Here is a 22,612-nt window from a genome sequence, read left to right as displayed (position 1 = left end):
GCTGAGTCCGTGCATCTGGGCGTTCTTCTTGAAAGGAAACTGGGGCTCCGCCACACCGACGTCCCCAACTGTGTTGGGGGACCAGCTGGGAGGACACCCAAGGAGCCTGTCACCCAAGGCTGGAGAATGGCCGCCACACTCTTCCCTCTTAACTGGCTGACGGGTGCCCACTGTTTGGTCTGAGAGCTTTGTTCAGGATGGAAAGAAAAGAGGGGGTGCCAGCTGCTCTTCCCTTATAGTTAGCGTGGCTATCCTGGGATGAGCCCCCAAAGGCATGTTGCAGGAGTTTTGACCTCAGTACCCAGGGTTCCTTGTCTCGCCGCTTCGAGGAACGAAGAGACAGAATGAGCAGCAGACAAAACGTTGGAGTCTTAGCAAGTCAGAGGAGTAGGAAAGCTCGCTCTGCAGAGAGGGGGCTTTCGAAGGTGAATGCCCACGACGGGAGGGGCGACGGGAGGCGCGACGGGAGGCGCGACGGGAGGCGAGGGTCCTTGTTTTACAAGGTGCTGGTGTCCCTCCCTTCCCTCCCCCCGGTCCTTCTCAGGTGCCTCCCTTACTGGCCGGATGGCGCTGGGCGCTGGGCGCTGGGCGGGCCCCTCCTGATTGGCTGGACTCCACTGGGTGAGGACTCAGACTGTGGTCATCCTGTCCCTCGTAGCACATAAATTTTATGGTTTACTTTTTTTAGTTAGGTATTTTGATTGTTGAGGGGGAGTAAGTGGTGTCTTACATTCTTAAGAGGGACCTTCCGCCCGCCGGAGGGGCTTCCAAAGTATGTTTTTCTCCACCCAGACACCTCAGGTCCTAACCTTTCCCTCTCTGCCTGTTTTAGCCTATCTTTTCCTATCGTACTGGGACAAGGGCACAGATGAAACAAGTCAGTGCATCCTGAAGAGAGTGAAGGGGGAGAGAGGGGGGAGGAAGAGGCGGGGAGAGAGGGAGAGAGTCAGGGAGAGGAAGAGAGGGAGGAAGAGGGGTGGGGGGAGAGAGAGGGAGAGAGGCAGGGAGGGAAGGGAGGGGAGCCGGGGAGGTAGGGGGGAAGGAAAGAGGTAGGGAGAAGAGAGGGAAGGGGGCGAGAGAGGAAGACAGAGAGGGGGAGGGGGAGAGAGGGAGAGGAAGAGAGGAGGAAGGGAAGGAGGAGGGAGGCAGGGGTGAGGGGGGTGGGGGAAGAGCAGCAGACCTGAATGGGAAGGAAGAAAGAGCAGAGGTGCCCTGTGGCCCCTGGCTCCTGGGTTGGGAGAAAGGAAAAGAAAGCAAAAACAGAGGCACAAAAAGACCAAATGACCCCGAGGCAGATGCAGCTGAGTCTGGTGTGTGTCCCGCATTATTACGGGCTCTGAGAGGGTGGAGGAAAGGGTGTGGCACGTTTTGGCCGAGGCCCTGGGTGGCTGGCAGGGGGGGTGAGGGCAGGGTGGCCGAGGGCGGCCCCGTGGGGACAGTCAGGGCCGCGGACCCCTCCCAGGCGCAGCGGAGGGCCCCTCGGAGCCTGGGTGGAGGGAGGCAGGGGTGGAAAGTCCAGGCCTAATTGCCGGGTCCCTCTCCGGCTCGCAGGGAGCGCGGGGCAGGAAATTCCTCGGATTCCAGGCCCGTAGGATCATTGCCGAGCGTAACCGCAGAGCCGGGAGGGAGGCCGAGGGCGGCCTCTCTCCATCTTTTCTGCAGTTTCCACGCCGGCCCACGAGGAGGGCGGGCCGAGGGGCCCCGGGGCCGTCGGTCCCCGGTGGGGGCGCCCCGGGACCCAGTGCGGGGCCGGGGCTTCCCGGGCACACGGGCTGCGGGTGCGGGGTGAGGCTGGGAGGCCCCGCCGTCTTGGCCGCATAACCGACTGTCCCTCCCCCAAGACCCCCCCGCCCCCGCCAAGACTGTCCACTGCAAGACCGCCTGTCCTCCCCAAGACCCCTCCGCCCCCGCCAAAACTGTCCCCCCAAGACCGACTGCCCCCCAAAACTGACTGTCCCTCCCCAAAGACCACCCGCCCCCGCCAAGACTGTCCCCCGCAAGACCGCCTGTCCTCCCCAAGACCCCCCGCCCCCGCCAAAACTGTCCCAAGACCGCCCGCCCCCCGCCAAGACCAGCCCCCCAAGACCGACTGCCCCTCCCCCAAGACCGACCACCCCCTCCACCTCAAGACCGCCCTCCCCCCCTCCCTCCCAGGGCAGGGACCTGGTGGCCCTCCCTCTGCTCCGAGCTGGGCCTGTGGAATGAGGCCTGCCACACCGCGAGCGCACACAAGCGTGCAACACACACACCGACGCACAGTAACGAGTGCGTGTGCACAACTGCCCGCGCACCGTTTCTCCCACTCTCTCGCAGACGCGCCCCACCGTCACAGACACGCCCACTCGCAGACACACCTCACGCTCCGAGGGACACACTCACACAGACATGCGTGCTCACACGCACACACGCGTTCTCTCTCTCCCGCAGACGCACAGTCAGTCACACGCCCCCAGACACGCGCTCACACACAGAGGCGCACACAGTGCTTGCCGAGCGACCATCCGGGGGAGCTCGGTGGGGTGTGTCCGCCGCGCGGGTGCCGGTGACCGAGGCTTCGTGCCGAGCCCCGTTCCTCTGCCAGCTAACCTAGCCGCTTCTCACACTGGCACTTAATATCTGCTCGGAGAATGCAAACAGGGTTTTAATATTATCTCCGGTAGAACATAATTAGGTGCTGCTAAAAATTCATTATCACGCTTTCTAAAGCCGAAAGAAATGACTCGTGCCTCATCCGCCCCACTGCCTTTCCTCGCCGGTGCCGAGAGCTGCGAGGGAGTGTTTTCATCATAACTGGTTGACGGGGGTGATGGGGCCTCCTTAAAGGGCAGGGGGGTTTCCTGGGAAGGGGGAGGGGGAGGAGGGGTGCCCCCTCAGCGCCAACCTAAAAATGGCCAGTGCCGGCTGGCCTCAAGGAGGCATCTCCAAAAACCCCAAAAACTCACAGTCAGAGGCGCCGTGTCTGGATTCGCTCCAGGACTGTTACACTTTCTTGGGACCGGATTATAAAATCTTTTCAGTTCTTCCTGAGACCTGCGTGTCCCCTTTTGTTACCAGATCTCTTTTCTGGGAGACCAGGACAGGTCTCTTCCTGAACTTTAACGCGGATTCTGCCCCGATAACACAGAATTCGGCCGGCCTCACAATGTTGAGATCACTCCCGGGTCTGGCTAATTCCATCAGCTGGGAAAAGGATGCACGAGGCCTTACCCTCACCTTGGTTTCCTTCCTGACTGCTAAGTGAGCCGTGTGGCTTGGGACAAGTTGCTTAACCTCTCTGGGCCTCAGTCTCCCCTAATGAGGAAGTCGGGCTAGGTAAAGGCAGAGGTTCATTTTGGCTGTAGCTTTGGGTGTTTCTATGTAAAAGGATTACGTTTTTCACCACTGTCCCTTACCTGGGGGACCGAGAGCCGGCCCCTTGAGGTTGTGTGGGCATGGCAGGTGCGGTGGACTTTATGAAAGGGGGCTTTCCTCAGTCCCTTCTGTTCCCTCCTCGGGTTTCAGGGGTAAATTATGCCTGTACTTACTAGGATACGTACATAAGCAGCTGAGGCGTTAGGAAGGGGCAGGAAATAATACGGGGTGTGGTGATAGATGATGCTGGTTTGGCCAGGTTTCCTTAAAGGTGTAGGTTTGGAGCAGGGCTCAGGAGGAGGGGACGTGGGTAGATTGCCAGGGGAGAAAAAAAGCACCGCGGTGTGTGGGTGCGTGCGGTGGGGAAGGAGGAGGGGCGCCGTGGGAAGCCCTGTGCGCCTGGGTTCGAGGTGTGCCACTCTTACGGGTTCTCGAGAAGTGGTCAATGAAATGAAGTTTAAGAAGCTGCGTGCAGATTGCCGGGCATATGGAAGTGAGGGGACACAAAGCAGGAGGGAGGCCGAAGGGGCCATTATCCTCCGAATGAGACCATACGAGCGGCGTGGAAAAAATATCTGGGGAGAAGGACGTCTCAGCACTGTCTCCGTTTAGTCATCTCACTTGTGCTAAACCCTCACTGTGTTCTGGGGCATCGGTTCTGGAAGGGTCTATTGCGAGAAGTAGGGACCAGATAGGGGATGGGCCCTGCCCAGTGGCACACAGCTGTTTCCTAACTCCCAGGAGAGCTAAAGACCAGTGCATTGCTTGACCTCAGTTTCCCTGTTAAATTTGCACCTAGTGCCTGAGGACTCCTTCGGGAGCCACCTTCACACACCCCGGGAGCTCTACTGTAGGGGTGTGGCTCCGCCCGCCCCACCCCCGCCACAATCAGAAGTCAGGACTTGCCCCAGATCCTGTGCCAGCTGCCCAAATCCCCGCCGGAGACTTAACCACCCCCCCCCCCCCCCCACGAGGCCTTCCTGTGCAGATTTCACAACAGATGCATCCGAAGGGAGAAGGTGAAAGTGTTCAGGCAAGCGTTGCTCCCCTGGGCTCCTCCCTGGCCTGTCCCCATCGGGACCCCGGTGCACGAACAGTGGAAATGCACCTGCTGCAGGGCACGGGCCTTGGCCAGCTTGCTGCCTCCCCTGTGGACTCCTACCTGCATGTACCTGGCATGGGTGTGTGCGGGAGGAAGCCTAGGATTTGGTCCAGGAGAGGCCGGGAGGACCCAGGAGCGACCACCCTAGGTGATGTCAGGGTCCACGGGTGCCTTCCAGAGTCCTCCGTGGAGCCCATGGAGCCTCTGCTCTCTCCTCTCCACGGGCTTGGCCCGTAGCCATGAAGATGGCCAAGGGCGGTGAGTCCGCAGCCTGGGAGGCTGTGCCTGGCCCTCCCTGTCTGGAAGGGGCAAGAAGTGCGAGCCGTGCCCCCAGGGGCAGTGCCTGGTGGGAGCGGGCCCAGGGGGTAGGTTTCTGCTCTGACCCTGGGCTACAGAAGACCCCGTCACCTTCTAACCGAGGGTGCGGGCTCGGCAGGATTACCTGGTCAACAGAATGTTCTCCTTTCGGTTAGGTTTAGTTTGGCAAGCACTTACCGGGTGCCAGGCGCTGTTAGGTGCTGGGGAAATAGGAACGCAGTAGGGCTCCCTACGTCCAGGAGCACACAGTTCAGTGACTTTTTTTTTTATTAATTTTTTTTAATGTTTATTTTTGAGAGAGTGAGACAGAGCACAAGCGGGGGAGGGGCAGAGAGAGAGAGGGAGACAGAATCCAAAGCAGCTTCAGGCTCTGAGCTGTCAGCACAGAGCCCGATACGGGGCTCGAACCCACGGACCGTGAGATCGTGACCTGAGCCGAAGTCGGACGCTCAGCCGACTGAGCCACCCAGGCGCCCCGACAGTTCAGTGACTTTTTATTTGAGACCAACAACACCTGTGTCAGACGTGGGAGGAGAGTGACTACAGGGAAGGATATCTGGCGATCGAGACGGAGTGGCATAGTTTCGGAAATCCCCGGCCACCACATTGGACCATCCGTTCTCCCTAACGGACTGGGGAGGCAGCGGGGACAAGGGGACGGGCACAGGACGAGGAGTCCGGGGACAACAGCGCTGCCGATGATAACATTCCATCTGGGCCAGGCAATGCGCTGAGCGGCTCTGGCTCTGTGTCCTCTAAACTGAAATCATTTCTCTCCATCTTTAAGACAGAATCAATCCAGGAAGGCTTCCTGGAGGAAGTGCAGTGTTCGAAGCACGGGAAAGAAACATTAAATTATTGTGCTAGGAAAGGCATCGTGCTGTGCGGTGTCCCCTGGGAGAAACAGAGGCAGGAGTGAGTCGGGGGGAGGGAGGAAGTGGAGACCAAGGGTTTTGAACAGACGCTGTGAACAGCAGCGTAAGAACTGGGGAAGCCGGTGGGGGAGAGCGTGCGGTCTCTGGGCCCAGTGCTAGCAGATGGTGCTACCTGAAGGCATACTGGTTTATAGAGGGAACCACAAATGGTCCTGCTGGAGGGAACCAGATGTTTCTGAGGCAGGATCCTCCCTGACCTCAGAACTGGAGGCCACTCGCTGCCAGCTGCAATTTTAGGACAGAGTGGCACGGCAGAGGCCCTCAAAGGTTGGAACTGCTTGCCCTAAGTTAAGGAAACCGGACCAGAAAAGGGTCCTGCCTCAGATTTCCGCAGGCGTGGGCGGCCCGGGTGTGGCTGGCAGACGGCCCGTCCCAGTGGTGGGGACTCACTGTGGTCCTGAGCGCCGCACCAGCGTCCTCCCCCAAGCTACCCATTCCCTCCTCCCACCAGGAAGGGAGGCACAGGGCCCTCAGAGTACAGAGCCTTTCCCTGGATGGAGGCACCAGTTGTGGGGGTGGGGGAGGAGCAGAACCAGCCGGAACAGGTGGGAGGAGGGGAGAGAGAAATGGGGGCTGGGGAGAAAGGGGGAGCAGAAGGAGAGGCGTAGAACAAGAGAGGCAAGAAAATAGGGTCCTGGGGCCAGGGACGGGGGGCTGGGAGGAGCAGGAAGGACAGGTGGCCCGAGAATGAGGTCAGGAGACAAGGAGAGGCCTGGGAGAGCCAAGGGAGGGAAGGCGGGGGAGGGGGGGGGGAACAGGATGACAGCACAATGCGGAGGGAGGTGCAGAGGGGCCAGAGAAGCAATGGGGGAGTGAGGGAAGCAGGGGATGGGGAGATGGGGGCAGTGTAGCTGGAGGAGAGAGCGGAGACAGCGGGAACCCGGGGGGCCCCACTTCCCTCTCCCCGCTCAGCGGGGAGGGGGAGAAGGGCAGGAGGGGTGCTGACCTGGCAGGATGGCAGACGGATGGCAGACAGGGACCCGCCAGCCTCCCGCGCACGGGTGGCATGCAGCCCCATGGTGCGGGAGGTGTCGGGGGCGCCCCTACCCCCGCCTGGCACAATGGAGCCCCCGGCCTCCTGGAGAAGCCGCGGAGCCGAAACCAGGGGAGGAGGAGGAAGGAGAGGAAGGAGCTGCCGGCAGGGGTTTCTTCTCCCCAGGCCTTCCCCCCCACGGCCCCCCGCCCAGCGTCACCTACTCCAAATCTCAAAGGCGCAGGAAGCAAATTCGGGGCAGGCCCAGCATCCTCCTCCTCCTGTGCTGCCGGGTTGACGCGGGTGACGCATCAGCGGAGTGTACTACACGCTCGCCCTGGCCTGACTTGTCGGGGCTCACGCGGTCCAACGGCCTCTAGGGGCTGGGGAGACAGTGGGGGGGGGCGGGAGTGCACCCGTGTCTCTCGAGCGCGTTCTAACCCAGCCCGACTCGTCGCAGACGGGGACAGTCTGGAGAAATGGACAGAGAGTGGGTTTTAAAGTCAGACTAAGGGCGCCTGGGGGGCTCAGTCGATTGAGCATCCGACTTCGGCTCAGGTCATGATCTCGCGGTCCCTGGGTTCGAGCCCTGCGTCGGGCTCTGTGCTGACGGCTCAGAGCCTGGAGCCCGCTTCGGATTCTGTGTCTCCCTCTCTCTCTGCCCCTTCCCTGCTCATGCTGTGTGTCTCTCTCTGTCTCAAAAATAAATAAACATTAAAAAAATAAATAAATAAATAAAGTCAGACCTACTTGGTTAGCACCCCAGCTGGGTAGCATATCGGGTGCTGGGCGAGTTTCCGAGCCTCAGTTAGTGGTGTGCCGGCACCTTTCTAAGTGATGGCTGTGCATTTATGCCTGGTTCGTTAATGGCCTTCACAGTGGCACCGGGGGTGAGGTAAGTATTTGGCGTCCCCATTTTACAGAAGGGAACTCTGAGGCACAAAGATGTTAAGCGACTCGTCCAAAGGACAGGGCGTCTGGGGCTGGGGTCACGTGTCCCGCCTGGGGACCGTGCGGCCGATGACCTTGCTCCAAGGCCTTTCTCTGAAATGGGGATGATGTGACTGAGTATGGGGCCGTGGGGAGGACTAGATCCATGGGGAGCACTAGGCACATAGTAGGTCCTCAGTGTGTTCGTATCATCCCAGAGCAAGGCAGTGGGTGCTAACCTGCCAAGGAGTAGCACAGCCAGGAAGCTCCGAGTGAGGGCAGATCGCCTTTGTCCAGGTGCCCAGCAAGCCTGAGCGTCCGGGAGAAGTGAGAGCAGTTCAGTCTTAGACACAGAGTGGGGGCGCCCTGGGGAGGGAATGATCATCCAGAGACCACGTAAAAGGGGGCCAGCACTGCGACCTCCCCGTTACAGCCCCGTGACCTGCCCACTGCACCCCTGTGACCTCCCCAGTGCACCCCCATGACTTCCCCACCGCACCCCTGTGACCTCCCCACTGTACCCCCACAACCCCCCACTGCACCCCCATGACCTCCCCACCACACCCCCACGACCTCCACCGCACCTCCGTGACCTCCCCAGTGCACCCCTGTGACCTCCCCACCGCACCCCTGTGCCAGTCCTACTTCCTGGCACTGGTACTGCTTCTCCTCACTCCTCTGCTCCTCCATCCTGTCCCCCCAACTCCCTCCAGGTCCCCACCCAACACCTGCTCACTTACTAGTGGCTCAGGCTTGGGACCTGCCCCTGTCCTGGGGTGCCTTCTCACCCCACCACCAGCTTTGTACCTTCACCTCATGAAAAGCAGGCTCAGCGCCCCCGCAGGACTGACCCTGGCAGCCTTGTAGCCGCTCAGGTCCTCCCCACCCCCCCACCCCCCCAGTCCTTGGGGTCCACGGCCGCGTGGCCATTTGCACTAGTCCGTCTATGCCTGGAACAAACCCTCCCCAATGTGGGGAAACGTGTGAGGCGTGCTGTGATCCATCCAGGATGGCTAGAGGGCTTAGTGGGACATAACGGGATTGGAAGAGAAGCTGGGCTTCTTCCCTTCTCTCTAGCTGCTCCCAAAGGTGGGTGCAAAGCGACTTTCCATCGAAGCAGCCAGCTTTTCCCAAGGCTCTCTGGTGCGCCCGGCCCGCTCGCCGGGATGCGCCAGGCCCTCCGCCAGGCCCAGGGGATCAGGTAAAGGAGACCGTTTCCGCTGCTGCGGATGGAAAGCTCGGGAGGCATTCCTGGTAATAAGGCGCCGGATGCTTGGACATCCCAGGCGCTGGCTCGGTTGTTATTTTTTTACTTCTTCCTTTTTCCTGAGCGGCAGATTCATAGTGCTTTTCTGTTCACTAAGCGTTTCTCAGCCCGTTCGCTTGACTGCACCCCCGCCCCGCGAAGGGGCTGTTATCGTCCCCATTGCACCGAGAGGGGACCCTTCTGTTCTGGAGCCGGGTGGCGCCGGGGAGGGCCGAGGACGCAGGTCCGCGCTTTGTCCAGGTGGTTGTGCCCGTTCCGCTGCCCAGCGCTGTCCGCTGAAAGTTGCCCTGCCCGGAGGGCTCGCCCCTCTTTAAGTTGGAATAATGGAGTTGCATCTCTGTGGTCATCTGCTGCAACCTTTATTAAGCACATGATTGTGTCTGGCTCGGCGTGGGCGCGGGGTACGAGGTCCGTCCGGCCATCCCTGCCCTCTGGGGCCTGCGGTCTCAGCCAAAGCGCAGACGTGGATGAGCCCGTCCAGGGCCGTGTAGACAGCAGAGTGAAAACAACACCCTAACGTGGGCCGACAGCACAGTCTTCACGAGACTGTGCAAGGCGGGGGTAAGTGCGTTTTCGGGGTGGGGCGGAAGCTCTTGCCAGGCCACGGGGGTGCGTTTTCGGCAGCCACCCCATTCTTGCTCGTCTTGCTATCACAGAGCCCGTGTGCGCATGCGTCCGTGCGTGCGTGCGCGTCCCCCTTCCGGCCGCCAGCGTGCACTGGGCTGGCTGTAAGGCAGGTGGTGACGGGCGTCCTGTGTTCAGCGGGTGATGGGGAAACGTCACCCTCCGGCAGTAAGATTCGCTGTCCTCCAGCACCCATCAAGTTTCTCTCTTAACGCTGAGCCCTTATGAGATGGAATGAGCACCTGTAATGTAGGGAGAGAGAGAGAAAGAGAGAGAGAAACCCAACAGCAACTTCAAAATCAGAGCGATAGGGGTTTTCATCCTAGACCTGCTAATATTTAGTCACATCCGTGACATCGGGCCACTTATCTGCGCTTTGCCGAGCCTCGGTTTTGTCGTATGCGGTTGGGAGAATTATCTGTAGCTCGCAGGGCTGCGCAGAGAGCGAGGTGAGGCTGTGTGTAAAGCGCTCTGTAACCCGATGATGTCATGTGTCTTTGTGAAGTTTTTTTACATTTTTTATTTTTAGCATGTAACGCACGTGGTACCAAATTTAAAAAAAAATGCAGACGGGTACGTGGTGAAATCTCTCTCCCGTGGCTGTCTCCCAGCCACGTTTTGGGCCTCACAGGATCGCTCTGTGGTCATCCCTGTGTTTCAGGAATGGACACTGAAGGCCGGAGAGGCTGAACGGCTTACCTGAGGTCACCCAGCCGGAAGCCCGGCTCTCACTTCCCGCTGTAGGCTGTGGTCAGAGTGGACCCCGTTGCCGCGTCCTGTGCCTTGGGGGCTGTAATCTCTCTAGAATCTTATGGAGTGCCATTGATTCCCCTGCCCCCCCCACCCCCACCCCATGCCATCCAGACCCACGCATAAGATTTCATGTGGCTTCTCCACCACTGGATCCCCAAACTATCCATCCCAGGCCTCTGTGTCCTCTGTGGGGCCCCTCTGGAGAGCCACGGCCCGCACCCCATCTGCTCCCTGAGAAGCCCAGGGTTCTGCAGCCGGAAGACTTCACGTCTCTGCTGTATCTCAGCTCCGTGACCTTGGACACGTCCTTGGGGTTCGAGTTTTCTCTCCCCAAAGAGTTGTCAATTAACATTAAGTCATTTTGGGGGCGCCTGGGTGACGCAGCTGGGTTAAGCGTCCGACTTCGGCTCCGGTCATGATCTCACGGTTCGTGGGTTCGAGCCCCACGTCGGGCTCTGCGCTGACAGCTCGGAGCCTGGAGCCTGCTTTGGAGTCTGTGTCTCCCTCTCCCTTCCTCTCTCTCTCTGCCCCTCCCCCCCCAAAGATAAATAAGAAACATTAAAAAAACCCATTAAGTCATTTTGCAGCCTCTGAAAGCATAAACAAATCTAAGATGTATTACCCCCCACAAGGCCTGGAGGGAGTGAGAAACGAAGAAGGTAGCTTCATACTTGGAATTTCCCCGCCTCCGGGCCTGGCCTGGAGCCTCTCCTGCCGGGTGGAGGCCATCCGGCCACCAGCCCCTCTCCAATCCCGCACCCAGAATCAAGGCCCCGGTACTGGGTGTGAGCACGACTCACACAGCATCACGCATCCTGTCATCAGACCTCAGTGCCATCTGCTTGGCCTGGGCCAGGGTGAGCGGCGATCCCATCGTGAAGACGCGTCTCATTAAGAGGACCGGAAGATAGAGTCCCCAAGCCGCCTGGTGGGACCCGCGCTGCTGCCTGGGCAAGCGTCCCCTCCCCTCCCCCGTTCATTAATGATCACAGGAGGTTTTATTCCCCCCAACAAAAGTGTTAATTAGACATCGTTCAGAACAGGGATATTACACAGATGAATTAAACCCAGACCAATCAACAAGCCCGCTCTGTGCTTCGGGTCCCCCGAACGAGAAGGGAATGAAGGCGGTAATGGGAGGCAAGCGGTAGGATGTCTTCCCTAATATGGAATAACAGGGAGGAAGGTTCTCTTGAGTTCCGCACCGCTTCTGTGACGGCAGGCACCTTTGTCCTTCTGCAGCTCTGTCTTCTCACCGCTTTCTCTTTGTCCCTTTCTGCACCACGCACACGCACGTGCACACACATCATTAGGATCGTGTTGTGTGCTGCTTCCCTGGTGTCTGGGCCTAGGGCTGGGTCGTCGGGGTGGGGATGGAGAGGCCACCCCAGTCAGGTGACTTCAGTTCCAACCCTCCCTGGGCCGTCCCTCACCACCTCTCACTGCGGGCGAGCCCTCGATCATTTAGAGCCAACCGTTTGTCTTCTGGTCAGAAAACCGGGTATATCTTGCTTACACGTTCCGTGGGTATGCAGTAGGTACTCAATAAATACCTGTTGCGTCCAGATGGCTGGGCGACACCCGGAAGCACTTTGTGGCGTGGCAGTGAGTCCCTGGTATTGATCGCCCTCTGTGGGCAGCGTGGGGAGAAGCGGGGGGCAGGGTCCCGCTCCAGGGGGGTGACTAGCGAGGCCCGGAGTCTGTTGACATGAGGTTCTTCTCCCTCCTTCTTCTCTTTGATTCTGGATGCCTCAGTCGCCCACAGGCTCCTCTCTGACAGTTTCCATCCGGGTTCGTACCCAAGTTCTTGACCTTCTTCGTGTCACTGAAACCCAAGCTCTGATAGGCTCCTGAATGATCCCGTTCAGGTTTGACCTCTATATCCCTGAAACCCAAGCTCCGATAGGATCCTGAGTGCATCCCAAACAGAAGGTAATTGTCCAGTCTCTGTTACCTGGTCACCTGGACGTTTTACTCTGCGGTGTGTGTGCACATGCAGGTAAGCCACAGGCACGTGAGGTTGTGTCCCTCCCTTGTGACCTGCATGTATTAGAAGCCAGGCGGGGTGCCTTCAGACTCACAGTGTGCTCTCACCAGCTGTAGGAGCTTGGGGAGCTCGCCGAACCCCTCCGACATTCGGCCTCCTAGCGCTGAGTTTTATGGTTCGGAAATTAAAAGCAAGAGGACGATGATTTCTGAATTATGAAGCTGTTTGTCAGATGTCAGGGGTGATTACTCCTTGCCAGTTCTGTTAGTCCCTTACCAAGGCAGGCGGGGTCGAGGGAAGGAGGTCCTCGTGGAGGATCCACAGTGACGCAGCCGGTGTGAACATATTCTCAGGTCACGGGGGGCCGCCCAGCCGCTTAACTGCACATCACTCCTTGGTTTCTTATCCCACCGGGTATGGGTGAAAGACATTGAGGGACGCTGGGGACAGGAGCGTTTAGGTCGCCTCTGCTCGGTGTTTGCTACCCGGCCAGCATTTATCTGAACTCTGTGTGATGGAGGGTGTGTGTGCACCTGCGCCATTGTTTTGTCTGTCCTCCTTACATCCTTTTCTTCCAGCTCTTTGGGTGGGGATCCCGTTTTGGATCTGGGAGTTGCAGTGGGATCTGGTAGGAGCCACGGTCCTGGCCTCCTGGCTCCTAGCTCTCCAGGTGCCCTCCCCGCCTCTTGGCAGGGATCAGTTACTGACCATCCGTCAGTTTCTTTTGTCTTTTGGGAGGAAACCTGTTCAGAGCGGCCCCCTGGGGACTGGGCCCCGGGCAGCGAGTGTCACGGAGAAGGGAGGTCCAGATGCCTGATGCTGGCACACACCTGACCGTGGTGAAGGCCCGAGGCCAGGATTCGGGATCCTGCCCGGTGTCTGGAGCCCTCCATGCACCAGAAGTGGGGGGCGGGGGTGGTGGTCCCAGGAGGGATGCAGGAGACCCGGGCCTTCACGCTGGGAGGGCAGATACAGAGCACGGACGGAAACCAAGGGACAGAATGAGTATGTAGTGGGTCCTACCCCACACTAGACATTCTGCTAGGTATCCTACTTACTGTTGACCCACTTAATTTAATTCTCCTGGAGCCTTGTTAAATAAAATGACGAATTCTCTTTTCTGGAAGAGGTGTGAAGGCCCAGGGAGGTGACGGTCGAGGTGGGATCAAACCGACCCGTCTGAGCCCTGCTGTGTTCCTCAGTCCTTGTCTCTCTGGCCTCAGGGAACCGCGCTGAGGAGGGAGGGAGGGAGGCCCGTTCCCGCTCCGCAGCGACCGCGGGGCCATCAGCCGTAACGGGGCGGTGCGGGTGATGCAGCACCGTCTACATCCCAGCCCGGCCTGTGACTCGGGGGCGGGGGAGGGGGACGTCCCCGGAAGAGACTTGCTGCCACCCAAACCATAGGTGTGGATCCCACAGAGCCCCGCGGAGCCAGGGGTCTGGGGCCGCACAGGTGGGTCTCTGCGCCGAGAGGCTACCGTCCGCCCAGCCCCGCCACCGCAGACACCCCGCTGCAGACGGACGCTTCCCTAAGGGAAGCGCCAGAGTCGGGGCTCCTGCGATCGCCGGGAGTGCTCCGGGATCGCCGGGAGTGCTCTGGGATCGCCGGGAGTGCTCCGGGATCGCCGGAAGTGCTCTGGGTTGCTCGTTTTCCTCCCGGGAGGGAGGCTCTGGGGACTTTGAAAGTGGGGGTGTCCGTGGTGACAGTGTAGACGGCGCCCCCTGGAGCACAGAGCTGGAAGAGGGGGACTCAGAACATTTACCAATCCATTCGTTTATGAATCACTGTTCCAGACTTACTTTCTGCCTAACTTATTGGGACGGGCACAGGGGTGAACACAGAGCGCGGGCGTGCGCATCAGCCGGTGGCATCCTGGGCACCCGCGAGGCTGCCGAGGGGGCTTGGGATGTCATGCGCTTCATGCCCAGGCAGCGGGGCACTCCACTGGGTAACCTGAATTCACACCTGGACCCTTGGTGACGGGCCGTGTTAGTCCTAGGGCTGTCGTCACAAAGCTGCACTCACGGGGAGGCACAGGGGTGGCTGCGTGGGTTCAGCATCCGACTTTGGCTCAGGTTATGATCTCACAGTCCGTGGGTTCGAGCCCCGCGTGGGGCTCTGTGCTGACAGCTCGGAGCCTGGAGCCCACTTGGGATTCATGTCTCCTTGTCTCTCTGCCCCTCCCCTGCTGGTACTCTGTCTCTTTCTGTCTCTCTCCCTTAAAAATAAATAAACAGTAAAAACAAATTTAAAAAACCAACCAAAACACCAAAGCCCCACAGATTGGGCAGCTTGGGATGCAAATTCATCTGCTCACGGTGCTGGAAGCTGCAAGTCCAAGATCAAGGTGCCAGCGGACCTGGTGTCTGTGCCGGAGGCAGACGGCTGCCTCCTCCCCGTGAACCCACGTGGTCTGTCTTTTGTGGGCACACCCCAACACCTCCTCTTCCCACGCGACACCCGTCAGATTGGGCTAGTGCCCTCCCTCATGGCCTCATAGACCTTAATCACCTCTTTAAAGGCCCTCGATGGGTCACGCTCTGAGGTACTCGGGTCGGGGCTTCCGCCTGGAGTATGGGGGACACCTCAGCCCAAGCAAGGGGCACAGAGAACAAGAACAGTTGGAAAGGCTCCTGGGCCCGTCCACATGTGGGCAGGCCCCCCAGGGGCGAGAACGAGTATGTTTCGGGAGCGGCAGTGGTGCGGACTCTCCCAGATGAGCCACAGCCTGGATGGCGGGCCGGGGCCGGTGCCGGTGCGGCCTGGGTCAGCCACTGGGGCGGATGCCCCCCACGTAAAGGGAGGGTGGTGGCTCTCGCGTCTCCCGGTCGGAGCTTGAAGCGGGGGAGCCGGGTGGCTGGAGGGCTATAGGGGCAGAGCTGTGAGCCCGAAGCAGGGAGGCCGCGGGGAGGGCTCTGAAGGCTGGCAGCCTCGGCAGGTGCCTCTGAGAAGCCGTGGCCGGTCTGCAGTGAGCCTCCACGGGCTCTGGACTCCGAGGGGGCCTCGGCTACACACAGTCTCAGCTCTGTTGTGGGAGCTGGCTTTTCCCACGACAGAAATCCCAGAAGATGCCATGGCATCCCGGGGGCCACTGGTGCCGTGATGCCCACTGACGCCATGATGCCTGGGGACCCACTGGTGCCATGATACCCGCTGATGTCTGGGGACCCGCTGACACCGTGGCAGCAACAAGTTCCGACGTGGGGTCTTCAACACCTGGGCTCGAGTCCCCGCGTTATAGGACCTTAGCCAAGTTACGTCACATCTGAGCTCCGCTTCTCCATTTATGGAAGGACTCCCTCATATCTCCTTCCCTGGAGTCGTGGGCGTTAAATGAACCGGTGTCCGCAAGAGGTTAACAGGGTGCCCAGTATGCTCCGGTGTTTAATGAGCGCGCGCTATGTTAAATGATTAGCTCTCAAGCCCTTTCTCTCGTTCCAAACCCTGTCTGCAGCCCCCTCCTCCAGGAAGCACTCTGTAAGCTCACACGACTCCTCTGCTGAACCTGGGCTCCTGAGGCCTCACTTTGGTTTCCCAGGTAGCTTTGGCTTGTCATCCCGAGCGTTCCAGAAACACGGTCTCCAGAGTGGGGGCCTGTCTCCCGTCCTCCCCACATCTGTCCCTGGAGTCCAGCACAGATTCCCCCCTGCAGGGCCCACGGCTGAGCCGGCTGCCCCTCACCCCCGTTGCCTCAGCAGGAAACCGTCCGGACTCTTGTGTCAGCTAGACGCCGGGCAGGACCGGCCTGCCAGCCGCTCAGAAACTCTGGTGGAGTCGTGGCCTGGCTCTGTGCCCACAGACCTTCCCGGGAGGCTCTCTTCTACCGGCCCCCCCATCTGCCTGGCTGGCGGGGGCGGGAGGCCGGCCCCCTCTTCCCGGGGCGGGCGGCGGAGCCCGAGGACAGAGGCCTGTGCAGAGGCCATGTGTGAGCCGAGGCTTGTGCCTCAGTCCACGTGGTCGTGAACTCGGCAGATGTTTACGTGTCTCTGCCACGTGCCAGGCGCTGTTCTAGGCCCCAGAGATGCGCGGTGGGGAGGCGGATGAGGCTGCCCTGGCGTGGCGGGAGGGAGCCGGCTGGACGTGCTGGCAGGAGGTACAGGACGCTAAGCAGACCAACCAGGAACAGGGGCCGTGATGCTGGAAGTAACCAACTTCTGGTCCTTCTGCAGCTTTGCCTCCCTGGGCGCTAGGAGAGACCGCGCTCGGCCCTCCGAGATCTCACAAAGGGAAGACTGAACCCAAACGGGGCACCCAGGGTCTGGGGAAGAGGGAGCACCCATGTCACACAGAGGAAGCCTTAGACTGGCCCACTAGATAGAAGCACCCCGAGGGACATGGTGCGTTCGCGGCTGTAACTTCGGAATCTCCAACAGCTGTGCGAAGTAGGTCCGGCTGGTGCGGACCGGCTCCAGAGGGCCCGGTGGGGGGTGGGGGGCGGGGGGATGGATGTGGACGTCGCAGAAGCGACAGAACTTCTGGACAACCTGAGCGTCCAGCGAATGAGAAGGGCTGCTTCACGAGGCAGCAAGCCCCGCGGCCCGGGAGGCTTCCGGAAGAGCCCGGAGGGCCGTGGGCTGGGCACGCTGGACCGGGGACTTCTGATTGAGGAGCACGTTGGCCAAGGTGACCTCCACCGTCCCTTCCAACACCGGGGCCCTGCCATTCCACGAGCACCGTGCGCGGGCCCAGCCTGCCTGGCCTCACATCATGAATGCCTGGACTTTGCTGACGGTGTCTGTGTCTTGCTTGCAGTAGGGCTGTCCATGACGAGCCCTGACGGATCAGCATTAAGAGGGAAAATCGCTTGGAAACGGGCTTCCCTTTCCTGACCCTGCAGCTCCGTCCCCGTTTTATTTTTCCGTATCCGATGGCCAGCACTGAAAGTGCTGGACGCCTCTCATTCCCACCAGTTGGCCGGTGGAGAAAACGATTAGCAGCATTGGCCCCAGACGCGAGAGGCGCAAGGGGAGGGGCGTGGGGAGGGCGGGGGTGGCGAGGGGGCCGGGACGAGCGTGCGCTCACGTCCCCACATGCCAGGGACCTCCCAGCCCGTGCCCCACACCAGCTCATCAGGCTGGTTTGCCTCCCGATTGTTCTTGGACACAGGGGCTCGGGGTGGGTTGTGCCTCAGCATTGTTCCCCTCGCCTCCCCACCCCTTCGTGTCCCCTGACGGGCCCGGGTTGTAGATACAGTCTGGCCAACTCTATCGATTTTCTGTTTCAAGGCCTTCTTGCCGAGCGACCTGGCGTTACCACCCCTGGTGGTGTGGGTCTCAGAGGCAGGTCCCAGAAGGCGAAGGATGTGTCTGTCTTGTTCTTTGTAGGGAGCCGTGCTTGTCACCTGTGGGTGTTGTTGTTATGTTTCGTGGTTTGTTTTGATGTGTTTGGTGTTTGGTTTTCGGTAACCATGCCGTCTCCTTGAGGGCTGTTGGTTTGCTTATAAAACAGAGCTCCGAAGAGAGCATCCGGTTGATGCTGGGAGCAGGAGGCGGGGTCCCCCAGGTGGGCCTCCTCTGGACAGTCCCTCGTCGCGGCTCACGCCTGGGGAGTGATGTAACCCCCAGTGCCTCCGTTCGCTCACTTGTGTGTCTGTTCGATTAACCATTTACTGGGGACCTTGTAGGAGCCCACTCCTGGGCTTGGCCTCCAGGAACGTAGATCTGAGTAGCCGTACGTGTAACAAGGGGTGTAGACCGACGCGTGCCGCAGACACAGCAAGGAGGCCCCATAACGGAGGTAGGAGGCAGCGGGGTGGAGGAGAAAGACCAGGGACTCCAGAGTCCGACAGACTGGGGTTCGAATCCCGACTCTTGCTTTCACTAGTTCTGTGATCTCCTTGAGCCGTGGTTTGTGGAGAGATTAACGTCTGTCTTCCAACACTGTACTGAGGAGGAATTAAACTAGATCATGCAGCAGCATCAGTGCCCCATAAATATGGGTCCCCCCTCCCCTGTCTGGGCGAGTATAACAGGAGTGGCTCATTTTGCCTGGAGGGCTTCACGGTGGGGGAGGCCGTTGAGCTCAGAGCAGGGATGGAGGGGATAATCGCTTCAGCATTTCCTTAACCCAACCCGGTACCGGAAAAGACTGGGCCGCTTCCGAGAAGGAGGGCTGCTGCGTGCTGGGGGTGGGTGGCCAGAGGCAAGGCGGGGAAGGGGGCGGGGGCCTGGCTGGGAAGGGCCTTGGGTGTCCAGCTAAAGATTTTGAATCGTATCGTGAACAGCAAGGACGGAATGGAGTTTAGAAAGCAGTGAGTTATGCACTCGATTTCGTGTTTTGGGATCATAACTCGGGGCGGGGGGCAACATGGAAGCCAGAAGGAGGTGTGGAGGAGGGGAGAGACAGCAGGGTGATGACCGACAGTCAGTCAACAAACGCTTATTGAGCAGTTATTATGTGCCAGGCACTCTACAAAGCTGAGTGAGGTAGGATCCCCGAGGGAGAGAATAGAGGACACGCTCTGGAGAGAGGCACGGGTTGGAGGGAGCCTGAGTGGGGACAGCCAGTGAAAGGCTGTGGACAAGGCTGGCATTCCTCTGTGCAGATGTCATTCACACCGACAGTTCACGGTGTGGCAGGCGGTCCTGGGACTGAGATTGTCCAGGAGACCGAGTGCCAGTTAGAACCAGGGACGCTCAGGAAAAGTATTTTGGAGTTGGAACTGATTATGGATTTGAGGCAAAGATTGAGGGGAGGAGGAGATCCAGGCCCCCTAGGGAACGGCCCCTCGCGGGGGGGGGGGTGACAGCAGGCCGGGGATCTAGCAGGGGGAGACTGCTGTGGGCCGGGCTGGGAGTCTGGGCTCTCCCCTCCGCTGTCTGGGGTGGGCCTCTCCTCTCGGGAACCCAGGGCCTTCACAGAGGCTCGGAGGACTTGCTGCACTGCCCAGCGCGGCCAGCGCTCGGGAGGTAGGGGGCAGGGCCGGGGACAGGAAGAGAGCTCTTCACAAACCAGAGACCGGAGAGGTGAGGTCCGGGCAAGACCGGTGGTGGTAGGGCCTTTCCCCGGGGACAGGTGAGTGAGGCTGTGTTAAGTCAGATGGTAACTGAACAAGGCTTCCAGGTGAGGGGGGCATCCAGGGTGGGGGGCAGGCGGCCCCCGTACCGCCCAGCTGCCTCCCATTTCTTGAGGGGGCGGGGCGGGGGGCCGCAAATGTTCTTTAACACGGGCAGCAGGCTGCGTCCTTGGTTGTGCGTGGCGCCCCCTGTAAGCTGGGCCTCGGTCGCCCACGTGCTGCCATAGGGGAGGCGGCCCCTCCCTCCGGGTGCTTTGGGGACAGAAGCAGCTGCCGTGTGCAAGGGGCCACCCGCTGGGACAGCGGCCAGCAGCGTTCTCTGGGTGTCCCCCGAGTGCCGGGCCCTGCTCCGGCTGGACCCGTGCGCACGGCCTCGCCACAGAGTCACCTCCACCCGAGGTCAGCTCGTGTGCCCCTTCTTCCTGACGGGCTGTGCGCGGGCCTGTTGCCTTACCGCGTGTCCTGTGAAGGACTGACATTCGTCGGTCGTGCGGGCAGGAGGATGGTGGGGAGACCGCGAGCTGCGTGCAGATCCACGGGGGGAGAGCGCGTGGAAAGCGCCTTTGAAACAAACACGGGCACAGGCAGGGCACCAGCTGGCACCCCACCACGGGGGGAGGACCGCAAGCGGACTCTGGGCCGCCCCGTACTCCTGTTGGCCTCCTCCCTGCCCCGGGCCCCTGCGCACTCCCTTCCCCCCTGCCCCACGGCCTCGCCCCAGCCAGGATCAGATATGGCCTTTGTCTTCATGCCTCGCCGCTCCCTTTCAGGGATAAAGGCCTCCGTGTCTGGGAACACTGACAGTCCAGGGGACCCCAGGGGGCAGGGCTCCCGCCTTTTCTCTGAATCTGTTGCCACTCTCCTCTGCCACCTGCCCGTGCCTGGGCACCTCATCGCGGTGAAATTGCAGGGGCCACCGGGGAGGCTTCTGCCTTCTCGGGTCCCCGCCTTCCGGGGAGGAGAGGAAACAGAGCGGAAAACGTGCCTCCTGGAGAGGCAGTGAGGAGGCCGGGCGGGGGGCCGTGAGCCTCAGGAACAGGGTGAGGCTTCCTGGCCGGCTCCCCCCAGCTGCCACCAAGACCAGCCATGGGGTGCCACAGGGCGCCGGGGCCCCTGGCAGCCCGTGCCCGGTGGCTGTGGCCACGTGGGCTCTGTGGATCCCCTCCCAGGGGCGGGAAGGTGCCCTGCCAACTAGGGTAAGGCGAACTGCGGGCCTCGGTGTGCACGACAGAGGGCTAGAGCAGCTTCAAGTCACTCTACTAACACCTGCCTCTGACACAGCGTGCTGGACGGCTAAGCACGCGCCCGCCTCTACCCGCCTGGTCCTGGCAGTCGCGGGTGAAGACACTGAGGCCCCGAGGGGCGGCTCGCCTGTGCACAGCCACGTTGCCGTTGAGGCGGTACAGCCCGGATGCTAGGAGGACGCCCTTGGACGCCAGAAGACCCAGAACTTAATCCTGTTTTCCCGTCGTAGCGCCATAAGTCGCCAGCTTTGTGACGTTAGGCAGATTACTTCGTTTCTCTCACCCTCCACATTTCCATGGTAAGACGAGGCTGATTGCTGGCCGCATTGAGGATTCTGTGAGACAGTCCATGTACGGTGACGCGCATCCTGTCTGGAACGTTCATTCGTCCGTTCAGCAGGTGTGAATCGGATGCTGCCTTGGTGCGGGCACGGTGCTACCTGCTGGGCCCACAAGAGTGGGTGCGGTAGACGGGGACCCTGTGCTCCTGGAGCAGGGACTGTCTGCACGGCCCGAGGGGCACCCTGTGCACAAAGCATCATGTGAAAGGCAGCTAGAAAAAAGTGGCAAAGGGGCGCCTGGGTGGCGCAGTCGATCGAGTGTCCAGCTTACCCTCAGGTCGTGATCCCGCGGTTCGTGAGTTCGAGTCCCAGATCGGGTTCACCGCTGTCAACGCAGAGCCTGCTTCGGATCTCTGTCCCCCGTCTCTCTGCCCGTCCCCTGTGTGTTCGCTCTCAAAAATAAGCTTAAACACGAAGGGGCATAGCCGGAGGGGAACCCCCTGCTGTCTGCCTCCAGTGCTGGGTGTGAAATTCTCCCTGGAAGAAGAGGAGTTCCTCTGCACCGTCCTGGGGGACCCACGCCAGGCAGCGTCCATTCTTTCTGGATACCCGGCTCGATGGGAAGTAGGCCAACTGGACGGTAGTAAAGCTTCTAGAAACCGTAACACTCACTGTTATTCATCTCGTATCCTTAAAGTACCAGGCACTTTTTCTGGGCGCCGAGGATACAGCAGTGAGCAAAATGTGTGTGTGTGTATTTCTACCCTCACAGATCTTATAAGGCTTCATGTCAGGGAAGGAGACGATAAACAAATTAATACATAAGATAAAAGGTAACTTGGATGGTGATATGCGCTATGGGAGTAGTAAAACAAGAGAAGGGGCTTCCGGAATGTCGTGGGCAGTTGTGCAATTTTAAGTGATGTGGTTCAGCAGGAACTCACTCAGAAGGTGGTACTTGGCACAAGGTCTGAAGGAGGGAAGGGAACAGACATACCAGGGGGAAGCGTTCCCGGAAGAAAGAAGAGTAAATGCAAAGGTCCTGAGGTTGGAGGGTCCCTGCTGCGTTTGAGGAAATCCAGTATAAATGTACCAAAGTGAGCAAGGGAACGAGTGGTAGAAACAAGGTGTGTGTGTGTGTGTGTGTGTGTGTGTGTGCACGCGTGTGTGCACATACAACATGCACGTGCATGCAAATCGTGAGGGGCCACACGCACACCCTGTAGTTCTGATACTAACCATCCAGGGTTAGCTCAGACCCCACGTGTTCAGGGCACAGCCCCAGCCAGGGTGGGATCCCAGGCCACCTCCTGAGCGCCCTTCTGACCGCGGCCCCTCAGGGGCCAGGAACGACTCTAACTTGGCAAAGTGCCTTCCTTACAGCTCCGCTAGAAAGGACGCAGATCGGGACCAACCCGATGAGGAGAGGAGCCCCCACTGCCCTCCCTGCAGAATCAGGCCATCACCCTCCCGGCACACGGAAGACTTCACCAGCTGGAAAGTTCCCCTGAGCCTCAGTGTCCAGTGTTTATTGGGGTTTGGTGAGTGAATCACCGGCCCTACGATGGAACCCACTGAACCCTCTTCCTCTCCCGGGTCTCAGCAGGTCAGGCCGGTGTCTGTGGCCCGGAGCCCCAGCCCACCGACCCCGTGGCTGGTCCACCAGCAGTCCCAGCCCCCACCCAGACTCACTTCCTTAGCACAAACCCAGGTGTGGTCCAAGAACCCAAAGACACCCTTATCACTGGGGAAGTTCCAAAGCTCGAGAGCCTCTGTCCCAGGAACCCAGGACCAGGACCGGACAAGTGGTTAGGGGACAAGAACCTTGAAG

General features: G+C 60.1%; 1 protein-coding gene and 1 long non-coding RNA gene across 3 annotated transcripts in view; one reads left to right on the top strand and one right to left on the bottom strand.

Moving 5' to 3' along the window:
• Nucleotides 1-22,612, top strand: part of KIRREL1 (kirre like nephrin family adhesion molecule 1) — a 98,268-nt gene that overhangs the window by 30,275 nt on the left and 45,381 nt on the right. The window lies entirely within an intron of this gene.
• Nucleotides 5,249-7,226, bottom strand: LOC122235747. Of its 2 annotated transcripts, none has more exons than XR_006213775.1 (2): nt 6,904-7,226; nt 5,249-5,665 (listed from the first exon to the last, which is right to left on the bottom strand). It is a non-coding gene; the product is annotated as an uncharacterized LOC122235747 (long non-coding RNA). The 2 variants fall into 2 exon arrangements; XR_006213776.1 differs by lacking the exon at nt 6,904-7,226 and adding an exon at nt 6,097-6,421.

Source organism: Panthera tigris, chromosome F3, assembly GCF_018350195.1.
Source record: "Panthera tigris isolate Pti1 chromosome F3, P.tigris_Pti1_mat1.1, whole genome shotgun sequence".
NCBI classification, from domain to species: domain Eukaryota; kingdom Metazoa; phylum Chordata; class Mammalia; order Carnivora; family Felidae; genus Panthera; species Panthera tigris.
This window is presented reverse-complemented; position numbering and strand designations above follow the sequence as displayed.